We start from the raw sequence: 22,608 nt of genomic DNA, 5'->3' as shown, positions 1-22,608 counted from the left end.
AATGAGACAGGTCAGGTGAATTCTTCTTCTTCTTCTTATAAATCCATAATAAACAAAAGTTCTCCCTCTGGTTTTACAACCCTTGTTATGTCCCTTCCTATAGAGGGCTGTATCCTGAAAAGGAAATAGTCCCATTACATAACTTCTCAGTCAAAGAAGGTATGTTTTCCCTAAGTGGGAAATGGGTCTACTTAAGAAAAACAAAACAATGTAAAATTCCTATGGATGTAAAAGCTCATGTAAAAAGACAAATATTGTATGATTTCACTTACATGAGGCATCGAGAATAGGCAAATTCATAGAGACAGAAAGTAGAACAGTGGAAGCCAGGGGCGGGGGAGGGAGGAATGGGGGGGTTATCGTCTGACGGGGACAGAGTTTCAGTCTGAGGTGATTAAAAGGTTCTGGAGACAGATGATGGTGCCGGTCGCACAACTTTGTGAATGTAATTAATGCTGCTGAGCTGTATACTTAAAAATGATTAAATGGTAAATTTTATGTTATGTGTATTTTACCATTAATTAAAAACAACAACAACAACAACAACAACTTAGAAAATCCCTTATAATGGCCTACTCTGACCTTACGGTGCTTCCTCTCTTCCTAAGTACAAGTAGAAACACCCAGGATGAAATTCAAAAGCTCACAGCCTGAGTCAGGGCAGGCCTAGAAAGCGCCCGAGGCTAACACCCCAGCTTGCCGACTGGTTTGTTGCTACCAGAAAAAACAAACTAAGTCATGTTAGAAATCCTGGACTGCCCAGCGGGACACACATACAAGGAAAATGCTAGTCAAGTTTAGAAACCACTCAGGTACCTTGCTGAAAGCCACGTCCCTTTGGCTTAATGAGGTGTCCTCTGTCCGGTCCTAAACCCAGGTGATAAAAGAGAATGAAGATGCTCGTAAGTGGTGGGGAAATTCAGCTGTCCAGTTTTAGTTCGTGCTTTTGCACACTTCTTGGGACAAGAGATAACAGATATTGCCATCAGAATCTAAATGGAATGAGAAGACAGGACCTCAGTTCTATTCACTTGGTTGGAGGCAATGAAGAAGCTAGGGATGTACAAGTCAGAAGAGCCAACTTTTTCTTTTATCTTCTTGTCATTAAAATATACGATACAGTCACACCACAGAAGAAGAGAACTCTGGCATACGTGTGCCAAGACACTCGCAAGAAAGTCTTCAAAGGAGCACACTTCATAACAGCAAAATGTGGGGGCCAACCCAAATGCCCGCCAATAAGAAAATGGATGACCACACTGTGGCTTGTTTGCTAAGAAGCACTATGTAGCTGCTGCAACAATAGAGATAATTCTTAAAAATTTAATGTTGAGGGTTTTTTTTTTTAAGTGAGAAGGTTATATACACTTTTCAAAAGAGTTCCAAATTTTTTAAAAAATTTATTTTTGGAAGAGAGCATGCACGACACGTGCATGAGCAGGGGAGGGGCAGAGAGCTAGGGAGAGACAGAGAGAGAGAGACAGAGAGAGAGAGAGAGAAAGAAAGAGAGAATCCCAAGCAGCCCCACGTGGGGCTCGATCCCACCAACCGTGAGCTCATGACCTGAGAGTCAGATGCTTAACCGACTGAGCTACCCAGGCGCCCCTGCACCCTTTTTATAGATCAAAAAACAAGCAAAACTAAATAACGGTTTAGGACTACATACCTATGTCATAACAGTTTTACAATAAAACCAGGAATTAAGACAAAATTCAGGGTCGGGAGGGACACGGAATGGCACAGAAGAGCACAAAGATGCAACAGTACAGGTAACGACACGGTGGGTTTTTTTTTTTTTTCTAGTTTCTGTTTATTCTCTTTAATGGCTTTACTGAGGTCTAACACATATGAGACAATTCACCTAATGGAAGTGTACGATTCAATGATATGTGCAATCATCAACACAGTCAATTTTAGAACATTTTCATCGGCTCAAAGAAAAACCCTACAGCCTTTAACAATCACCTCCTTACCCTCCTTCCCCAGCTCTAATCTATTTCCTGTCTCTATAGATTCCCCTATTCTGGACATTTTCATAGGACCAGAGTCAAACAATATGTGGTCTTTTGTGACTTGCTTCTTTAGTTCAGAATAATGTTTTCAAGGCTTCTACATGTTTTAGCATAGATCAGTACCTCATTTCTTTTTATGGCCAAATATTACCCCATTATGTGGATATACCACATTTTATTTATCCATTCATCAGTCAATGGACATTTGGGTTATTTCCATGATACTCCATCACCAGTGAGTAAGAGTTTCAGTTCCTCCACATCCTTATCAACACTTAATCATCTGATCTTTTTATTCTAGCCATCCTAGTGGATATGAAATGGTATTTCAGTGTGATTTTGATTTGCACTTCTCTGATGAATAATGATGTTGAGTATCTTTCCATTACTTATTGGCCATCTACACATCTTCTTTGGAGAAATGTCTATTCAAACCCTTTGACAATTTTTATATTGAGTTATCTTTTTTATTATTGAGTTGGGAGAGCTCTTTATATATTTTGGACATGAGTCCCTTACCAGATACATAATTTTAAGACATCATCTCCCACTCTGTAGGTTCTCTTTTTACAATTATCTGGTTCTTAAGCCGTAGTTTTTAGTGCTGTGATGGGGTCACAGGTGGCCATTTGAACATAATGGCTATAGTGTACGCATACTTAGCATATTATTTTTATGTGTAAAATATTACATAATTAACAAATTAAAAACAGCACTTCATGTATAAAGATGTCTGTTAGGAAATACTCAAGGCAAAACAAAACACTGTAATGCCCAAATAAGTTAATGCTATTCTTGAAGGTATTTAACAACTCGTGGGCATGACTGAGGCACTCGGACAATCTGGCTCACTAATCCTTGCAAAGGCTCTTCTCCAAACTATCACATGGCAGGTGGATGTAGCAAATTCCTGCCAACAGGACAAGCCTGCCCTACCCCCCTCCTGATTCTGTGTCTCCCCCTCCTCTTCCAAGCTAAGAATTATTTTTCCATTTTTAAATACCTGAAAAAAACAAGACTATTTCGTGACTGGTGAAAATTATGAACTTCAGATTTCGGTATCCATAAATAAAGTGAAACACAGCCTCACTATCCCTTTATGTATTGTCTATAGTTGCTTTTAAGCTGCAACAGCAGAGTTGAGTAGCTGCTAAAGAGACCAACCACATGGCCAGCAAAACCTACATATTTACTATCTAGCCCTTGGTTCAAACATTTTGCCAAACCTTACACCAGATCAACAAATTAAGTTACTTCTCATTGACCACAGGGAGCACCAATACCCTACTTCCTACCAGCTGTGGCCACGTCAATAGTCACCTTCCTGATTTCTCAATTTCTTTCTCTCTTTAATAAATATGACACCTTGATTCTAATTCTATTAAGGACTTTTAGATATGGGAATGCATGTAACAGTCTTTCCTTGCAAAATACGCTCTATCTTCAAGAAATCATGATCCAGCCACTCAAGCTATTGAGTTAATTACTTTAACAAACTTTTATTGCTTGCTTATTATATATGCTGTAAGTGAAATACAGTTTTGGGGCTGAAAGAACTATCAAAACTCCCACCCTTGCCCTCAAGAGGCTTACAGTCTAATTAGACTCTAGTAACTACCACAACAATTTCCCCAAAGATCACTCCACTCTTGTAATCTTACATTAAGTGAGCTTAGATTATTTTACCAAGAATTCTAAGGCATGCTCCCGAAATTAAAAGAAATCTATATAAGCAGTAAGGAAATAGTACCTGCAAACAATTCTGGTAAACTATAGTGCCCGAGACCCATAGACTTCTGCACTCCCAAAACTATAGAACCAAAGGTTCTTAATTTTTTTTTTTTTTTTTTTGCTAAATGTTCAATCTGCCGCTTTGGCCCTTTGGACCCAATTCTAGTTCCACATCCCAAATGCAGTCACCCCTATTTCCTCATTTTAAAGAATGCATCAATTCAAATGCTGCTGAAACTTGCAGCCTATTGTGATGCCCGACACCACTCTCATGGGAATAAAGGAAAGGCCATCTGCATACGCAATTATTAGCAGCCCGAAAAGTGATGCTAACGCAGCTACTCGCACCGACTAGTCCTCTACCCAAAAGCAGTCGGGGACGCAGCTGTGTGAGATGCCCTGTTCCATAGAGCTCTCCCTCAATGCCTCAGTTGCCTCTGCATTTTTTAAAAGTGACTCATTGCCTCAAGTCAGGTTCTGCGGGGAAGCCAGGTCTGTTTCTTTCCAGCACTTTCCAATGGAGGTGCCGCGGTCGGATCCAGCCCAATCACAGCCCCCTCCCGCCCCCCGTCTCCGCACGCACCGCCGAGGGGCCCGCAGCCTAGCGGGCCAGAACCCCCCGAAGTTAAGACGGGCCCGGGGCGGCAGCGCAGGAAGGCTAGGCCCCGGCCGGCTCCCGCGCGCACCCCGCCCTCCCGCGTCCGCCCGGGGCGCCCGCGGCGCGGACGGGATGGGGGCAGGGCGCCGCGGCTCGGCCCCAGATGGGGCGCCCTGCCCCCGCCCCGCCCGCGTCCCCGCCCCGGGCCCCGGCCCCCCGGCCCCGCAGGCGCCCGCGCCGCCTTTCTCACTCGCGCGCCGCCGCGTCCCGGCACCCTCCCCGCCCCACCCCACCCGTTCGGCGCGCAACTTCCGCGGGGGCGCCCCCCGCACCTGCCCCGGCCCCTCCCCGCCCGCGCCCGCCCGCCCGCCGCTCCCGGTTACCTGCTGGGAGCCCCGAGGTCGGGTCCCCGGCGGCGCAAATCCGAGTCCGGCCACTCGCACCCTCCTCCCGCGCCCTCCTCCCCCCCGAAGCGGAGCCGGTGTCAGTCACGCTGCTCCCGGGGAGAGTCGCCGGCGGCTTCCGGGAGCTCCAAATACAGCCGAGCGGAGGGGAAGAGAGAGGGAGGGAGGGCAGAGCCCCGCGGGTGGGGAGTGGAAATAAAGGGGAGCAGAGCGGAGAGGGGGCTGGAGGAAGGGAGGGGCAGATGGGCCGTGGGAGACGGGAGAGGGACGTGGGGAGGGCAGGAGAGAGAGCCTGCCAAGCGCCCGGCTTTGAAAGCAATGAATTCACCGCATCAGGCAGCCGTGCAAAGAAGTCTGGAAAGATCCGGGAGACTCCTGGCCCAAAGAGCCACGGATAGGTTTGCTCTTCAAAGACTTTGCAGAGAAATGACGGGGCCTTAGGAGGCAAGAGACAGGCCTGCCTGTCCCCCGACCCCAATATATGAATAAGGGTCCTGGGAGGAGAGGGACCTCTAACGCATTAGCTGGGCATCAAGTTCAGGTGCATTCAGATCTTGTAAAAACATTTTCTAATGTATTTTTAAGATGTGTCTTGCACACAGCATCTTTAAAAGAAAATAAAAACCCAATTATTTAAAAATAAGCATATCCCAAACCAGTCTACTTTTGTGTCTGTTTGTGGCCATTTCCCTTTTATATATTGATTATAATTATAAAACTAGAGGCATTTTACTTTTTTGTTAACATTAGTAGAAGGAAAACGTTGATTTTCAATTTTCATCATTTATTTCAATCTGAAAAACGTGGGTTTGAAACTCTTCATTGAAGCAATGCCAGGAAAATTAAACAGAGGAGAGAAGGGGGGCAGTGTGTGTGCAATTCATACTTCTTAAAGCAAATTTCGAGACAAGAGGATGAATATTCACTGTCAGTGTTAAAATTGCATCTAATTTGGTTCTGTGCCTTACAAGGCTTATTCTGACCCCATAGTCACAACTTAAATGAAGGTCATTGCTATTACACATCACTTTTAGCCCACAGTGGTGGTGGGGAGTGCCTCTTTGGTCCCCTTTGTCTGGAAAGGAGAGAAACAAAATGGCATAAACATTGATAAATGGATGCATACACTGCATATATCCATGAGCCAGCACCTTCCCTATCATGCACATGCCTTGCATTTGGTAGGTATCCAATACATTTCTACTAAATAATGAATAAATGAATTAATAGATGGATGAAATATATATATGTATGTGAAATATATATATATGTAAATATTAGAGCATTTATGTTCCAGGAATGCAAAAAGTAACATATCCATAAAAACCAGCTTGTGCAGGTTTACAGGAAACATTCGTGCATCCAGTCTAATAGGACCTTTTTTCTCCTAGAATTAACATCAACAAATATTAATAGAGCATTTCTTTTAGCTGAGTATATTTTGCATTGGAGTATGAAGTACTGTACAGGTGAAAAGGCCAAATCCTGCCCTTAGGTTCACAATATAATAGGAAGAAGACAGGAGTATAAGGTGACCACAGTATAAAGAAGACTGCAAAAAATATCCTAAAAGAAATATGATGGAAGGTCTGTGGACATGCAGAAGAGAGGGAGGTTGCTTTTAGTACCGGGGTCAGAGAATACATCCTGGTTGGAAGTGAGAGTTGAACATGGGAGTAGAAATAAAACAAGAGGAGTGGAGGGTCTGGGGGGGACACTCAGTGAAAAGAGCAGCAAGGACAGAAGTGGAGAAGTGATAAAGGATGGGACATGCAGGAAGGACAGCCAGTGACCTTAGCTGGAATGGAGAGCTGGAGGAGTCAGATACAGGAAGGATTCTAGCTGGTGGAGGCCTCCAACCTTAAAATGGTTGACCCCTAAGGGGCAGGCATCAGGGGACTATGCACAGATTTGGGGCAGAGCAATAACAATGGTTATCTGGGATTGGAAAGAGAGAAGAGGCAGAGAAATCCTCTGAGAAAAGACTCACTAGTTTAGAGGGAAAAGTAATGAGCCTTAACTGGGTGTCTGAATTCTTTCTGTAACTCTTTCCACCTAGCACAGCATCTGTCTGCTGACATATGCCCCAATGGGGCCAACCCCCGTGAGCTCTTCTTCCTCACGATGCTCTAACATTTAGTGTCCATGGTTTCCATCTAGACCTGAAAGTTCCAAGAAAGCACGGATCATGTCTGTTCAAAGGCTCAAGGCTATGTCCCGGAGGCTGACACAGAAAGGTCATTGGGTACATATTTGCTGATAACGTTTTTCTTTTACAGGATTAGTTCCGAAGGTGGTGGAGTTGGAAAGAAGAGGACGGCAGCCGGGTTCTTCTAAATCTTTTCCGTCTTCCTTGAGATTCCAACCCAAACCTGCCATTTTCCTTAGCCAATCATCTCATGATCTGCTGCACTAAGAGGCTGATGCCCTGTTAGCTTCTGTGTCTTCCACTCTTCTCCCTTCAGCCCCCCAATTTTTCCTCTCCTCTCCTCTGCTCTTTATATCTCATTCGAATTAATGTCGCCTTCCTTCCCAAAGCTAATAATATTCTTGTCTTCTTCCACCTTGGGCTCATACTCTTGCATCCAAGCCTCTTCCTCTGCATTGGTTTTGTCCCCTTGGATAACACTTCTATTGCTGCCAGCCATGTCTGTATCTGAGAGCTGATAACATGGTAGGCACATGGGGAAGAGGAAGGGCCCATTGCTGGACCAATTCTACTGTTTTTCTGCCTTTCTGTATATAGTGTAAAACTTTTAAATTAACCATGTTATGTGAAGGGGTTTGCTAGAATCTTGATGGTCAGTAGGTGACTCAGGACCTTAAAATCCATAGTCCATAAAGCTCATACAAACGGCAGGTGGAATCCAGGCTTTCACGTTCCTCTCCCAGAATCTACTCCCGAGGTCCTGACTCCTGTGTGTCAGACATACTGGGGGCTAACCATCTGTGAGTTGACTTGGTGAAAAGTCTCCCCGAAAGTGGTGTAGTGGCTGGAAACAATGAACCTGAATAGACCCTCTTTCTTAAACAGGGTCCATGCCAGAGCACAGAAAGAGAATAGGTCCCTGGATTCCAGGTAGCACCCTATGTGAAGTTATGCTAGGACCCCAGGTCTCTGTGGGGCCCACTCCACACACATGGTCGCTGAGACCGCTGAGGCCACTGCCCCCGTGCTATCGTGCCTACTCTCCTTTACCTGACAGGCAAATGGAAAACACCCAGTGAACACAATGTTTTTTTGGAGCTTTTCCTAGTCGTTGGGGAGGAAAGGATGATGACAGTGCGCCCCCACAAATGTGCCTTCTCAGGAGACAGAAGTTCTGAAGAACCCATTACCAGTGCACCCCGAGAGTTTACATTTTAATAACTCCCAAGTGGAAAGTTATCAATGGCAATTTTACCAGTGATTGATTCACGCATTTTGGGCCCTAAGAATACAACACTCTATGCAAACAGAGAATAATAACTAACTCTGAGCACTTACCGTGGGCCAAGCTCTCTGTTCTAAGTATCTTATGTGGATTAACTCCCCAGCCTTGTGAAATAGGTACTGTTCTTATCTACACTTCCTAAATGAAAAACCAAGCCCAGAGAGCTTTAGCCATTTGCTCAAGATCACAAAGCAACATTGGTAGTGGGATTTTGGATCCATCAGTCCGGCCTGACTTCGTGCTCTTAACCACTACACTTTCCACGAAGCACTAGGAACAAAATAAGAATGAATGGAAAATGACCATTGAGGGGGCTGAGCTGGCTCAGGTGGAAGAGCCCGTGACTCTTGGTCTCAAAGTTGTGAGTCTGAGTCCCACGTTGGCTCTAGAAATTACAATAAAAAAATAAATAAACTTAAAAAAAAGAAGAAGAAAACTACCAGTGGATAATAGCACAAATACTTACTACAAGACTAGGTATCTGAACAGTTGTGATAGGAATTGACATCTATGCATCATCAAGAATATCTAGGAATAAAACATAGCCTGCTCCCACTGAGCTGATGTACCAGGAATGTATAAACCCAGCTACAGAAATGATGGAGCTTTATAGTATGACAGAGAAAGGGGCAGGTGAGTAATACTCCCTTGAGTTCACGAAACATAAACAGAGATCAATTATAGAAGCTAAATGTCACCCCATTCCTGTGATACAAACTCCCTTGGCAGAGGTAACAGTGAGTAACCTACTGCTTTGAGTAAATGAATGCTTTATTCTTTCTTCTCAAAGAAGGAACCAGAGTAGCTCAGCCCTGTCACCCTGACCTTCCTTCTTTCTGTTGTAGCTTTGGAAGCTTGTGCCAGAGAAGTAAAAGGCCCCGGAAACAAATTTTAAATATTCCGATCTTTTGCCACATGAAGATCCTTAGTACAGATTTCTACCTTATCTACCTCCATATGTCCTGGCCCAGCATCAGTGAAAGGGAGAGAACTCTTTGATGGCTATGCTCATGGCTTGAATTGCTCCAATACGAAGGAGTTATACCGAGCTTGCCTTTGACCGAGCGGCTACAAAGTATGGCAGAATTGGCCACATCACAGGGCCTCTGTGATATCACCTCCATTGCCACCTTCCCCCCACCCCCACCCCACCACCAACCACACACAGCCCTGGCTTCCTTTGGTTACACCTTGCTCTTGGTCACACACCAGCACATGGAAGCAAACCGGAGGCATCAGCACACAGCCATCTTTTTCCAGTGTCAGGATTCTTGGTCATTATTTTGATGGTCTGTCCACCCACAAACGGGGGTGGGGTGGGGAAAGGGTGCGCTCAGAAGTTGAGCGATGAACTATAAATAGAAGAAAGTGAAGGTGAACAGTATCAGATTCTCCAGCACCACAGAGACACCAGAAATGACACTTGTTTCGTGTTCAGTGAACAGGGATTTTTTAACCTGCGATCAAGCTTCAGGACTCTGTGAGCCCCACGAACTATATGTAACGTTTCAGTTTTGTGCATTTGTCTGAGAAGATGATCCATAGCTTTTATCATATTTTTTCGGTGTTGGCTCCGAAAAAAATCCGAGTCAATGTCTAAACATTGATCAAGATGTCAATGATTTACAGAAGTGTAAAACAGAGACAAGTGTCTTTTCTTTCTGCATCCCACAGCAAAGCCAACGTCTCAACCTCAGGCGAACACAGGCTTTGGTTCTCCAGCGCCCGGGCATAAACAGGTTTGCTCAGCAGAATCATCCAGGCAGATCGTGTTTGGTAGGTTTAACCTTTTGGGAACAACTTCTTTTTTTTTAAGAGCATCTTGTGATGGTCATGCCTTAACGCAAAAGGATAATTTACTAATCCCGGGCAAGGAGGTGGGTGTGGGGTGAGATTCAGTAGCATTTAAGAAGATGAAAGGGGGGCGCCTGGGTGGCTCAGTCGGTGAAGCCTCCGACTTCAGCTCAGGTGACGATCTCGCGGTCCGTGAGTTCGAGCCCCGCGTCGGGCTCTGGGCTGATGGCTCAGAGCCTGGAGCCTGCTTCCGATTCTGTGTCTCCCTCTCTCTCTGCCCCTCCCCCGTTCATGCTCTGTCTCTCTCTGTCTCAAAAATAAATTAAAAAAAAAAAAAAAGAAGAAGATGAAAGGGCTGGTGGGCAGCACTCAAACAGCAGGGCACGCCTCTAACATCCCACTTTGTGGATAAGATGTCCCTACGTGAACATTTTATGTAACTAGAAATAGAAAAGACCACTGGTCTTACACGTAAGGATTCTTTTTATATCCCACTGACTCGGAGCTATACCTAGATACTCTAGTCGCCCTTAATCTCATCATTGAATACCTTTGAAATTTATAGTTTACTCATTAAATTAGAAAGCAATTCCTCTCTTAATATTTTTCCGTTCTCTACTTCCCAAGTCTTCTCTGTCCGTGTTTAAGTGCCCCGAAGCGGAACCTTACATATCTCAAATTCATTTCATATATATCATTAGGTAATGCTAAGGGAAAGGTTACCCATTGTCTCTCCCTCTCGGCACACGTGAACAAATAGCCTCTATTCACCTGTGAGCCAGGGACCCTTGTGCCTGGCACATCGGCCCAGCTGTACACAGCAGTCCTAAGCAAGGACCGTGAATGGCATGCCCTCAGTGGTCAATACACAATTTTGTCGATTCACTTCACTGAATCAAATCCAGACCTACAGTCAGAGCTCAGAGAAATAGACAAATTTGTCCAAAATAGGGCAGAAAAGAAAAAAGACTATTGCAAAAAAGTGTTTAATGTATTTTTTTAAATTCCAATATTGGGAAGAAATAAGATCACGGCTTTGAAAACAGAACTAATAAGGGAAAAACCAGATTCAAAAGTTTAGAGACAGCCTAAGGGAGAGAGATTATCCAAGAGAATTTAAGGGGTCCAGAGGCCAATTTGAACTCCGAGTGAGTAGAAAAAAGTGCACTATGGTATTTAACTCTTGGACTCTGAGTGTAAAGAAGGCTTGAGAAGGTGGAATTGCCAGAGGCCAATGGTTAGACAAGGGTTTATTAGTAAGAAGGCAAGCTTATTTATCTTTCATTTTGAGGTAGTATCTTAAAATAATGGAAATATAGAACAGACAAAAATAATCCCGCCATCCTACACAATAGGCAAGTATTTTTGTATTTTTTTTCATTTCTGTTCATATCTCCTATGTGATATGTTTTGCAGTTGTAAGTTAAAAGTGAAGCCATAATGTTACAGCTAAAATCGACAATTTGGTTTTGGGTTTTTTAAATTAAAGTTTAGTTGTTTATTTTGAGAGAGAGAGAGAGATAGTATGAATGAGGGAGAGGCAGAGAGAGAGAGAGAGAGAGAGAGAGAGAGAGAGAGAGAGAGAGAATCCTGAGCAGGCTCCACACTGTCAGCACAGAGCCCGATGCATGGCTCCAGCCCACAAAATAGGAGATCATGACCTGAGACGAAGTCAAGTCAGATGCTTAACTGACTGAGTCACCCAGGCACCCCTAGATTTCAGTTTTTAAAATAAGATTATGTTTATTAAGTGGAATGCTCCTGGATCTCTCATTTAATCATGGCAGGAGTAAATACTTATACTATAAATACTTACATTATTACTTGTATATAAGTATATACTTTTATGCTCAGAGTATATACTTATATACTTATAGTATACAATACTTATACTATTGCTACAAGATGGGGCCACTAATGATGGCAAAAAAAGAAAAACTGAGGGGTATGGAGAAGTCTACCTAGAACTTAGCCAAAATTAACAACCCCCTTTTAGGTAAAAGAAATGCTAAAATATCCATCTACCTGGCACATAGAAGGCTCTCAATAGATATTGGGTTGGACTGCATATTGTGACACCCAACACTAAAGGAAGAATCTGGAAAATATGTTTGTCTAGAAGGAACTTTATTTGTTCAAAATAATTTTCAACAAGAAAATAATCATTGGTCTATTATTAATTTAATGTGATATATACATATCATATACTTAGTGTGTATTAAATAGAGTATGTTTAATACCTATAAAATAGTGGATTGACCCACAATTTCATGGAATCTTTAAGATAGCAAGAGGAAAATTCCAAAACAATAACCCGCCTACCAAGGAGGTATATTCCTAGTCAGGGCACCTGACAAGTTTCTACAATGAACAACCCTAGATGTCCAAGTTTCTGCCTGAAGCCCCCTCATCAACAGAACAGGAAAGATTAACTTCAAATACTTTTCTTAGCCAGATGTCCTACTTGGAAAATTGTGTTCTCCTGATTTTCATGCATTCTTCAGGTTTTTTTTTTTTTTTAAACAATGCAACCTGAATCAAGTATTTTGTAATGATCCTGAGAAAAGTAATAAGGCCGATTTAAAAACTTGATCCTTCTAGGGGCGCCTGGGTGGCTCAGCCGGTTGAGCGTCCGACTTCAGTTCAGGTCATGATCTCCCAGTCTGTGAGTTCGAGCCCCATGCCTGTGCTGACAGCTCAGAGCCTGGAGCCTGCTTTGGATTCTGTGTCTCCCTCTCTCTCTCTCTGCCCCTCCCCCACTTATGCTCGCGCGCGCGCGCGCTCTCTCTCTCTCTCTGTCAAAAATAAACATTAAAAAAAAGAAACTTGATCGTTCTTTCTGACACCTCAAAGTGTCTGACATCAACAAAAATATGATCCACTTGTTTCCCATCAGATGTAAGGGATAGAGTCGTGAGCTATTTAGGTGTCTGATCTACAGGAAAGGAAGATCTATGAGCCATGTTGCCCAATTCTGCTCAGAGCAGCAAGCATTTGTCTCCTCCTTTTCTCCCCCACACTTCCCATCCTAGATTATCTCCATCATCCTGTGACTGAAGGAGAAAATAACTCCCCAGCTGTCAGCGGCTTTCTCAGCTGCCAACACAAGAACCTGATCATACAGAGGGAAATTCCTGAATTAAGGAAACAGAGTCACCAGGCACACTCTGGGTCACCCCATCTGGGTTTCTGGTGGTAGTGGCGGGGGAGGGGGGTGTATCTCTGCCTGCACCCACCAGTGCTCCTGGAAGCGTGTCTGAACCTTCAGCAACGGCTGGGTTTTTTTAGGTTGTTCTTTTGAATGTGATCTCCTGTGGGACTCGACCATTAGCATCTGTCTGGGTTTCCTAGGCTATAGACCATACCTTGTTCATTTTATGTCATCTCAGAAACTTTCTGGGTCCTGGCAAATCTGTTAATAATTAGTGGAATGGTGGTAGGAGGAAGGGGGCAGCTCTAACTGAGGAGTGGGACCTTGTTTAGCCTTGGCTCTTTTCCCAGCTTCTGCTTGTGAAGGATCGGTAGGGCTGGAGGCTGGAGGCACGAGAGGTGTAGCGAATGAGAGGGAATGAGAGAGGGAGGCCAGGATACCCATGGATCCATCTGGCGGCGCATGCGGAGAGGGACGCCCTGGAGGAGACAGCGGGGCGGGTGTGGGATGCTGTGCAGGGCAGACCGGACAGACAGAGTCGGAGCCGGGGCCAGCCCACGCTGCCAGCGTTGGTGGGGAAAATGGCTGCAGATGCCCACCCCCTCCTGGGGCGGGGGGTGGAGCCAAGACCTGGCTGGAACAAAAACTCTTTTTTTTTAATTTTTTTTTTCAACGTTTATTTATTTTTGGGACAGAGAGAGACAGAGCATGAACGGGCAAGGGGCAGAGAGAGAGGGGGACACAGAATCAGAAGCAGGCTCCAGGCTCCGAGCCGTCAGCCCAGAGCCCGACGCGGGGCTCGAGCTCACGGACCGCGAGATCGTGACCTGAGCGGAAGTCGGACGCTTCACCGACTCCGCCACCCAGGCGCCCCCCAAAAACTTTCTAGTCCATCCGTGATCACATGGCAGGTCTCGCTGAAAGTAGTCCGGACTCTAAACAGAAGGAGCACGGAGAGGCTATGCTCCAGGTTTCATGTTTTAAGAATAATAAAAGCAGGGGTGTCCGGGTGGCTCAGTCGGTTAAGCCACCACTTGATTTCGGCTCAGGGCATGATCTCACGGTTGGTTCGTGGGATCGAACCCCAAATCAGGCTCTGCACTGACAGTGAGGAGCCTGCTTGGCATTCTCTTCCTCTCCCTCTCTCTGCCCTTCCCCCACTCATGCTCTCTTTCTCTCTCTCTCAAAATAAATAAATAAACATTAAAAGAAAGAATCATAAAAGCACTAATGGGTGAAATTCTGCATTTTGGGAACTTTAATAAGCGCCTGAGTGGCTCAGTCGATTGTCCAACTCTTGATTTCAGCTCAGGTCATGATCCCAGGGTTGTGGGTTTGAGCCCCACATCAGACTCTGCCCTGAGCTTGAGATTCTCTCTCTCCCTCTGCCCCTCTCCTTTACTCTCCCTCTCTTTCTCTCTGTCTAAAATAAAATAAATAAATAAAAGTATCTCACTATAATTTTGTGGATTTCTTCTAGTAGTGATGAAATAATAGTGGATGAAATAAAATCAAGGTAACCTTTGAAAATGCCATAAATGGGAAGGGGGAGAATTCTACAGCACAGAATGGGGCAAAGTTTTTATTTCAAGTTTTTGACATGATGGAAGAAGAAGAACACTGGGGACTTAAATCTACGTTGACTCTGAAAAAAAAAGTGATTAATATCTTTACTTCTCACAGATGTAGCAATGAAAATTCATCCTTCATTCAACAAAACTTGATCTTCAGACAAGTCTTGAATGATTTACTATAACCTCATAAAAAGTGTCAAAAAGATCTGTAAAATAAGACCAGGTTGCCCACATTTTTAAAAAAGCAACTACAGAAAAGTCTGAATAACTGTGCGGTGCCATCCAAAGGTATTTGATGGTTGATAAGCCTTCTGAAATTATAATTATATACTTGAAATTTTTTTGTTTGGATTATGTACATTTCTGTAGATGATTCAACTACAGAATGAAGCTCTTTTGGAGACATGAAAACCCATATTTTAAAACCTGATAACTGTATTTTTCTTTATTCTAACTTCTATAGCTTAGAAGACATTCTAGTGTCTGATTTTTCCTGTATTCAGAAATTCTACATGAAGTCTGATGTGGTCATTAATAAGGTTTGTAATGAAAAGTAACTCTAATTATAACCCTCTCACAGTCTTAAAAACAATTGATGTCAGGAAGTCGCTGTTTAGTGAAATGTCTAGTTATCATCTTCTGGATCACATCTAACAAGAACCTGAATAAAACTTCCTAAGGAGGGCAGCACCACGGGCCTTTCATTTATTTTGATTGGATTCCAAATATCCATTGAGAGATTTTTGCCCTCCCACCTACCCAAAGACAGAGAACTGGTTGCAGATTGGAGCAAACACTGACATAGATTTGCATTTTCCAGGATTCTCCAAAGCACAAGTCAGAGCCCCATGGCCTCCCACAGAGTGGCCAAAAATAGCCAATTTTCCATGGTCCTCTGGAAAATTGGCATTTATCAGTGAGGGAAGCTTATTCATTATGTAAGGGTACATTCTGCAGATAGTTTTTCAACTACCCACATAAAATCTCGCGCTAGTGCCAAAGTCCCAGATCTCATCTTCCCCTAGAGTCTGGAACAGTGACGACCAGGCTGTGTTCTGAGCCCGCTTGATGGCGGCTGATTCACTGTAGCATTTGCTCTGTGCATTTTAAGAGCTGCAGCTAGTAGAGGCCCATAACTCTTCTAGTGCCTGGCTTTAGAAGCAAGCAGACAGCAAATTTCGTTTTGCACGGGAGCTCGAACCTGTCATGTTCAAACACCTTCAGCAGCCTTCCAGAGAGCCGAGCCAGGCTGTCCAAGAGAACTTTCTATAATGATGTAGGTGTTCATCTAAGTTTGATTTGAAAAGTGAACTAAAATAAAATGAGAGGAACAGTTTAGCGCTTCACCAGACACATTTCAAGTGTCTGGTGACACAATAGCCACATATGGCTAAGGGATCCTGTTTTGGACAGTACAGCCCTGGGCGATTCAATAGGAGAGAAAGTTGAGAGGAGAACAGTTCATCTCCGACCACCATCATCTGATGCTTCTAAGTTTTAAAATCCACATGTCTACAGTCTACACTCACCAGCATGTTTATATAAGAAGAAGGCTAAATGCTTTTCAGATATTGTTAGGTTTCAATTTTTTTTTTAGCAGCTCTCACTGATGGCTAATTGACACACAAAAAATAGCACATACTTAAACTGCATAATTGGATACGTTTTGACATCTGTTTATACCTATGAATCCATAACCATAATCAAGATAATGAATGTCTCCATCACCCCCAAGACTTTCCTCTTGCTTCTTTGTGATCCCTCTCTCTTGCCCCTCCATGTCCCTTTTCTCATTCCCAGGCACCCATTGATCTGCTTTCTGTTACTGTTGACTAGTTTCCAATTTTTAGAATTTTATATAAGTGAAATCATACAGCTTCTATATATATATTTTATTTTGGTTGGGCATTTTTCTCTCAGCATTATTATTTTAAGATTCACCCTGTTAATTCTTTATATTGTTGAGTATTATTCCATTGTATGGAATCCTTCAATTTGTTTATCCATCTACATGTTGTTGGACAATTGGTTTATTTCCAGTCTGGAGCTGTTACAAATAAAGCTGCTATGAACATGTTTGTACAGGTCTTTGTACGGACATATGTTTTCCTTTCTCTCAGGTAAATATCTAGAGTGGAATGACTGGGTCATATGCCACATGTCTTTGGAAACTTTAAAAAAAAAAACTGCCAAGATGCTTTCCAAATTGGGTGTGCTATTTTATATTCCCACCAGAAGTTCCATGGCTTCTGTACCCTCACCAATACTTGATATATTTAGTCTTTCCAATTTTAAACATACTAATAGGTATGTAATGGTATCACATTGTGATTAGAGTTCCACTTTGAAATAAAAATCCATATCGCTCACCTTTCAAGCTTTATTGCTTCATTTGACAGGCACGTTTGGAGCATATAACACTGGTTTCTTGTTACTTCTCTTAGTAAGTGCATCAAAGTGATGGGTTATTATTTTTTGGAGATCTCTGAAATAAATAACATCAATTTTTACCTTATGGTGAGGTCTGAACTAGGAGAACTAAAAAGGAAGGATGGAGGCAAGAGATCTTTTTATAGATCTAGAAACAATCCTCTTTATATTCTGAATTACCGTGTAGTTGGTTGGATAATCTACTATCCTTCTATTTTGCATATGAAGACCTACAAGAGGATTAATAAAACACAGTGATGGTTTTGTATAAAGGAAATATTTTTTTAAGTTAACCTAAAAAGATTTTTTAAAAACATGAACACACTTGACAAAATTTAAATAGTACATAAAGAAGAGTAAATGCAAAAGCCTCATCCCACATCAGCTACTGCAAATCCTTCCCATTGTGGTTCCCTTGTGGTACTGTGCGTAATCACGAAAAAGAACGTGTGTCCGAATATTTCTCAAAGATTCCTATACGTAAAATAAGCACAGCTAAAGAGGTTCAATATCAGTCATTAAGGAAATGCACATTGAAATCACAATGAAACACCACCCTTTAGGAGAGTAAAATAATAATCAAAACAATACTGACAATACTAAGTTCTGGCAAAGATGTGAAGCAACTAGAACTCCCATCTGTTGGTTGTGAGAAAGCAATATGGCTTGGCCATTTTAGAGATAACGTGCTAGTTGCTTATACAGCTAAACATATACTTAATATGAGCCATCAATTCTACTCCTGAATTCACCTAAGTGAGACAAAAACTTAGACTTATTCCCAAGCCTAATCTCAGATGTTTATAGTGGGTTGTTTTTTTTTTTTTTTTTTTTTAATAATTGCTAAAATCTGGAAACACCCAAAGTCCTTCAGCTAGAGAATGGATAATCAAACTGTGGTCTATCTATATAATGAAATACTACTGAGTGATAAAAAGAAGCAAACTACTCATACACTTAGCAAGAGGGATAGCTCTAAATATGAGGTGCCAGCTGAAAGGAGCCAGAGTCAAGGGGCTGTATACTGAATGACTCCATTTGTACAACGTCCTGGTAAAGATAAAGGTATGTAAGACAAAAAATACGTCACTAGTGCCCAGAGGTTGAGGGTGAGGATTGGGGTGGGCCACAAAATGGTGCAGGAGAGATTTTTGGACCGACCTAACTGTTCTATATCTTGACTGTAAGGTCATTACACAATTGTATGCATTTGTCAAAAACCACTCAGAACTACACACTAGAAGAGGTCAATCTTATTGTATGTAAATTATACTTAAATGTTTTTTTTATTTATTTTTATTTTTTTTTTAACGTTCATTTATTTTTGAGACAGAGAGAGACAGAGCATGAACAGGGGAGGGGCAGAGAGAGAGGGAGACACAGAATCTGAAACAGGCTCCAGGCTCTGAGCTGTCAGCAGAAAGCCCGACGCGGGGCTCGAACTCACGGACCGTGAGATCATGACCTGAGCCGAAGTTGGACGCTTGACTGACCAAGCCACCCAGGCGCCCCATACTTAAATTTTTTAAATAGTGAAAAATACATTCCAAAAATTGCCTGTGCATATGCAAGTATACGTGTTTATGTGTGCATCCTTTTTTGGTTTTGTTTTACAAAATAAAATAACAGTATAAATTTAATCTCGCCACTTGCCTTTTTCATGAAACACAGTATTTTAGATAACTTATACTGGTACATCCAGAACCAGTCGAGTGGTGGACATTTAGTTTGTTTTCAAATATTTTCCACTTGGCAAATATTGAAATAAACATATCTACATGTATAAGGCTTTTCCCAGTTGTTTAAGAAAAATTGTATGATAAATTCTTTTAAATATGATTATTCAGCCAAAGAATGTGCATGCTAAAGTTTTTAAAAGATACTGCCAATCACCTACCAAAAAAGTAAATCAAGAAATAAACTTTAAAGGAAAAATCAATAAAATTAAATGACTATGCACAGAAGGAAAATAGCCAGAGATTGTTTTCCAGTTCTGAAGTCTGAAGGATTGAGACAATTGTGACACCATTTACAGAAATACAGTAAAACCTTCGTTTACAAGTAAAATTCATTCCAGAAACATGCTTGTAATCCAAAGCGCTTGTATATCCAAGTGAATTTCAAGAACCATTGGCTCAGTTGTGATCATGTGACATTCAGGGTCATGAGTTTGAGCGCTACATTAGGTGTAGAGGTTACTTAAAAATAAAATCTTAGGGGCGCCTGGGTGGCTCAGTTGGTTAAGCACCTGACTCTGGCTCAGGTCATGATCTCATGGTTCATGAGTTCAAGCTCTGTGTTGGGCTGTCGGACAGCACAGAGCCTGGCATCTGCTTTGAAATCTGTGTGTTCTCTCTCTATACCTCACCAGCTTGTGCTCTGTCTGTCTCTCTCTCTCAAAAATAAATAAACATTAAAAACAAAATAAAATAAATAAAATGAAATTGTAAAACAACAGCAACAAAAACAGTCTACCCCAAAACAGCAGACTAGAATATACATTCTTTTCAATTACACGTGGAACATATTTCTAGAGAAGGTATTTTATCTAGGATAGTATGTATGTTAGGCCAAAAAAATCAAGGTTTGATTAATTTAAACTGATTGAAATTATATAAAGTATGTTTTTTGACCACAATGGAATGAAATTAGAAATTAATAACAGAAGGAATTTGTCACATATACACAGAAATTAAACATTACTTTGGGATGAAAGAAAAAAACACAATAACGCAAAAACATAAAGGATGTAGCCAAAGAAATTCTTAGAAAAAAAATATAGTTGTAAATGCCTATATGAAAGAAAGAGAAATCAATCAATAATTGAACCTCTACCTTAAGAAAGTAGGAAAAAAAAGAACAATTTAAATGTAAAATAAGGAGAGAGAAGGAAATAATAAAGATTAAAGCAGAAATAAATAAAATAAAGAATAGAAAAACAAAAGAGAAAATCAGCGAAACCAAAAGTAATTTCTTTGGGAAGATTTAAAAAAAAAAGACAAGACTCAAAATACTAAAATTAGGAAAGGAAGAAAGGATATTATTATCAACCTTATAGAAAGAAAAAGTATTATACAGGACTAGTGTGAACGATTATATATCAACCAACTAAATAACCTAGGCAAAGTGGGCAAGTACCTAGAAAGACAAACAACCCAAGCTGACTTAAGAAGAGGAAAAAGATCTAAATAGATATACAAGAAGAGATATTGAATTAGTATTTAAGAATCTTCCCACAAAGAAAAGCCCAAGTCCTTATGGCTTTGTGAATTTTATCAAATAGTTTTAACTATAATTATAATATAAATAGACAGAATATGAATTCTTTACAAACTCTTTTAGAAAATAGTGCAGGTAGAGAACACTGCTGAACTCATTCTATGAGGCCAGTATGAACTCAGCACCAAAATCAGAGAAAGACATTTCGCCCCACCCCCACAAAAAGCAAAAGCATGCGATCCTCTTTATAGATGCAGAAAGTGATAAAAAGCACTCAACAAACTAGGAATAAAAGAAATCTTTCTCAGTCTGATAAAGGACATCTACAAAAAGCCACACCTAACATCATACTTAATGATGAAAGGCTGAAAGCTTTTTCTCTAAGACCAGAAAAAAGACAAAGATGTCTATTCTCACCATTTCTGTTCAACATTGTACTGGAGGGGATAACCAGGGCAATAAGACCATTTCAAAAAGACATCTAGATTGAAAAGGAAGAAGTAAAACTATCTCTATTTGAAGATGACAGAATCTTGTATATATGAAACTCCTAAGAAAGCACACAAAAAACACTATTGGAACGAATAAATATGTTCAGCATGATTGAAGGGTATAGTATCAACATACAAAAAAAAATTATTTTATTTTTAGCACTGGAAACCCTGAAAATAAAATTCAGGAATCAGTTCCATTTACAAAAGCATCAAAAACAATAAAATATTTAGAAGTAAATTTAACCATGGGGCGCCTGGGTGGCTCAGTCGGTTGAGCACCCGACTTCGGTTCAGGTCATGATCTCCCCGTCTGTGAGTTCGAGCCCCACGTCGGGCTCTATGCTGACAGCTCAGAGCCTGGAGCCTGCTTTGGATTCTGTGTCTCCCTCTCTCTCTGCCCCTCCCCCCCCCCCTGTCAAAAATAAATAAACATTAAAAAAAAGTAAATGTAATAAAAAAGAGCACACGATTTGTACACTGAAAACTACAAAACATTATTGAAAGAAATTGCAGATGCTCTAAGTAATTGGAAAGATCCTATATTCATGGATTTAAAAAATATTGTTAAGATAACAATATCCTCAAATCAATCTACAGACTTAACGCAATGAAACCACTTTGGAAAATAGTTTGGCAGGTTCCTCAAAATGCCAAATATGGATTTTCTATGTGCCCCAGCAACCCACGTCTAGGTATCTAGTCAAGAGACATGAAAACCTAAGGTCATGTAAAAAGTTGCATGCTGATGTTCACGGCAGCATTAGTCATAATATCCAAAAAGTAGAAACAACCTAAATATCCATCAATGGATGAATGGATAAACAAAATGTTGTACAATCATACAACAGAATATTATTCAGGCCTAAAAAAAAAAAATGAAGTACGGACACAGGTTACAACATGAAAATATTGGGTTGAATGAAAGAAGCCAGACACAAAAGGCCACATATTGTACAACTGCATTCATATGAAATGTTGAGAGTAGGCAAATCTGTAGAGACAGAAAGTAGATTGGTGATTGCCAGGATTAGATTTTTTCGAGTTAATTTTTGTGTATAGCAATGCAAAGATTTAACTTCATTTTTTTCTTGTGGTTATCCAGTTTTCCCAGCACCCTCTGTGGAAAAGACTCTTCTTTCGCCGTTGAATGGTCTTGGTATGCTTTCCGAAATCATTTGACTATATGTCTTTATGCCAGTACCCCCCTGTTTGGATTACTGTAGCTTCGTAATAAGTTTTAAAATCAGAAAGTGTGAGGTCTCCAGCTTTAGTTTTTCAAGATTATTTTGGCTCATCTAGCTCTCTTGAGTGTCTATATAAATTTAAGAATAGACTTTTCTATTTCTAGAAAAAAAATCATTGGGATTTTGATAGGAATTACATTGAATTTTGATAGGAACTGCAAAGATCAATTTGGGTAGTATTGACAACATAACAATAATAAGTTTTTCAATTCATGAATGTAGGACGCTTTTCTATTTATTGGTGTTTTCTCTAATTTCTTTCAGTAACATTTTGTAGTTTTCAGCATGCAATTCTTTTGGTTAACTTTATTCCTGGCTAAACGTTTTCATAAATTGAATTATTTTCTTAGTTATCCTTTTGGGATATAGAAATACAACTGGTTTTGGGTGTTGATTTTGTATCCTGTGTGTGTGTTTGTGTGTGTGTGTGTGTGTGTGTGTGTGTGTGTGTGTGTAACTGTTAGGGTTTTCTACCTACAAGATCATGATGTCTATAAAACAGGAATAATTTTACTTCTTCCTT

At 41.3% G+C, this 22,608-nt stretch overlaps 1 protein-coding gene and 1 pseudogene across 2 annotated transcripts in view; both read right to left on the bottom strand.

Moving 5' to 3' along the window:
• The window catches only part of CAP2 (cyclase associated actin cytoskeleton regulatory protein 2), a 150,358-nt gene extending 145,304 nt beyond the window's left edge, over nt 1-5,054 (bottom strand). The window contains exon 1 of one of the 2 annotated variants that reach the window (XM_027040363.2): nt 4,725-5,054. The gene's annotated coding sequence lies outside the window, so the exon portion shown is untranslated. The remainder of the gene's footprint in view (nt 1-4,724) is intronic. The other variant, XM_027040362.2, reaches the window with a different exon arrangement.
• Nucleotides 5,055-15,348: 10,294 nt separating this feature from the next.
• On the bottom strand, nt 15,349-16,233 carry LOC128315788 (S-formylglutathione hydrolase-like; annotated as a pseudogene).
• Nucleotides 16,234-22,608: the final 6,375 nt, after the last annotated feature.

The sequence above is a fragment of the Acinonyx jubatus genome, chromosome B2, assembly GCF_027475565.1.
Source record: "Acinonyx jubatus isolate Ajub_Pintada_27869175 chromosome B2, VMU_Ajub_asm_v1.0, whole genome shotgun sequence".
In the NCBI taxonomy this organism is placed as follows: Eukaryota; Metazoa; Chordata; class Mammalia; order Carnivora; family Felidae; genus Acinonyx; species Acinonyx jubatus.
The sequence above is the reverse complement of the archived record's forward strand: the minus strand, read 5'-3'. Positions and strand labels throughout refer to the sequence as shown.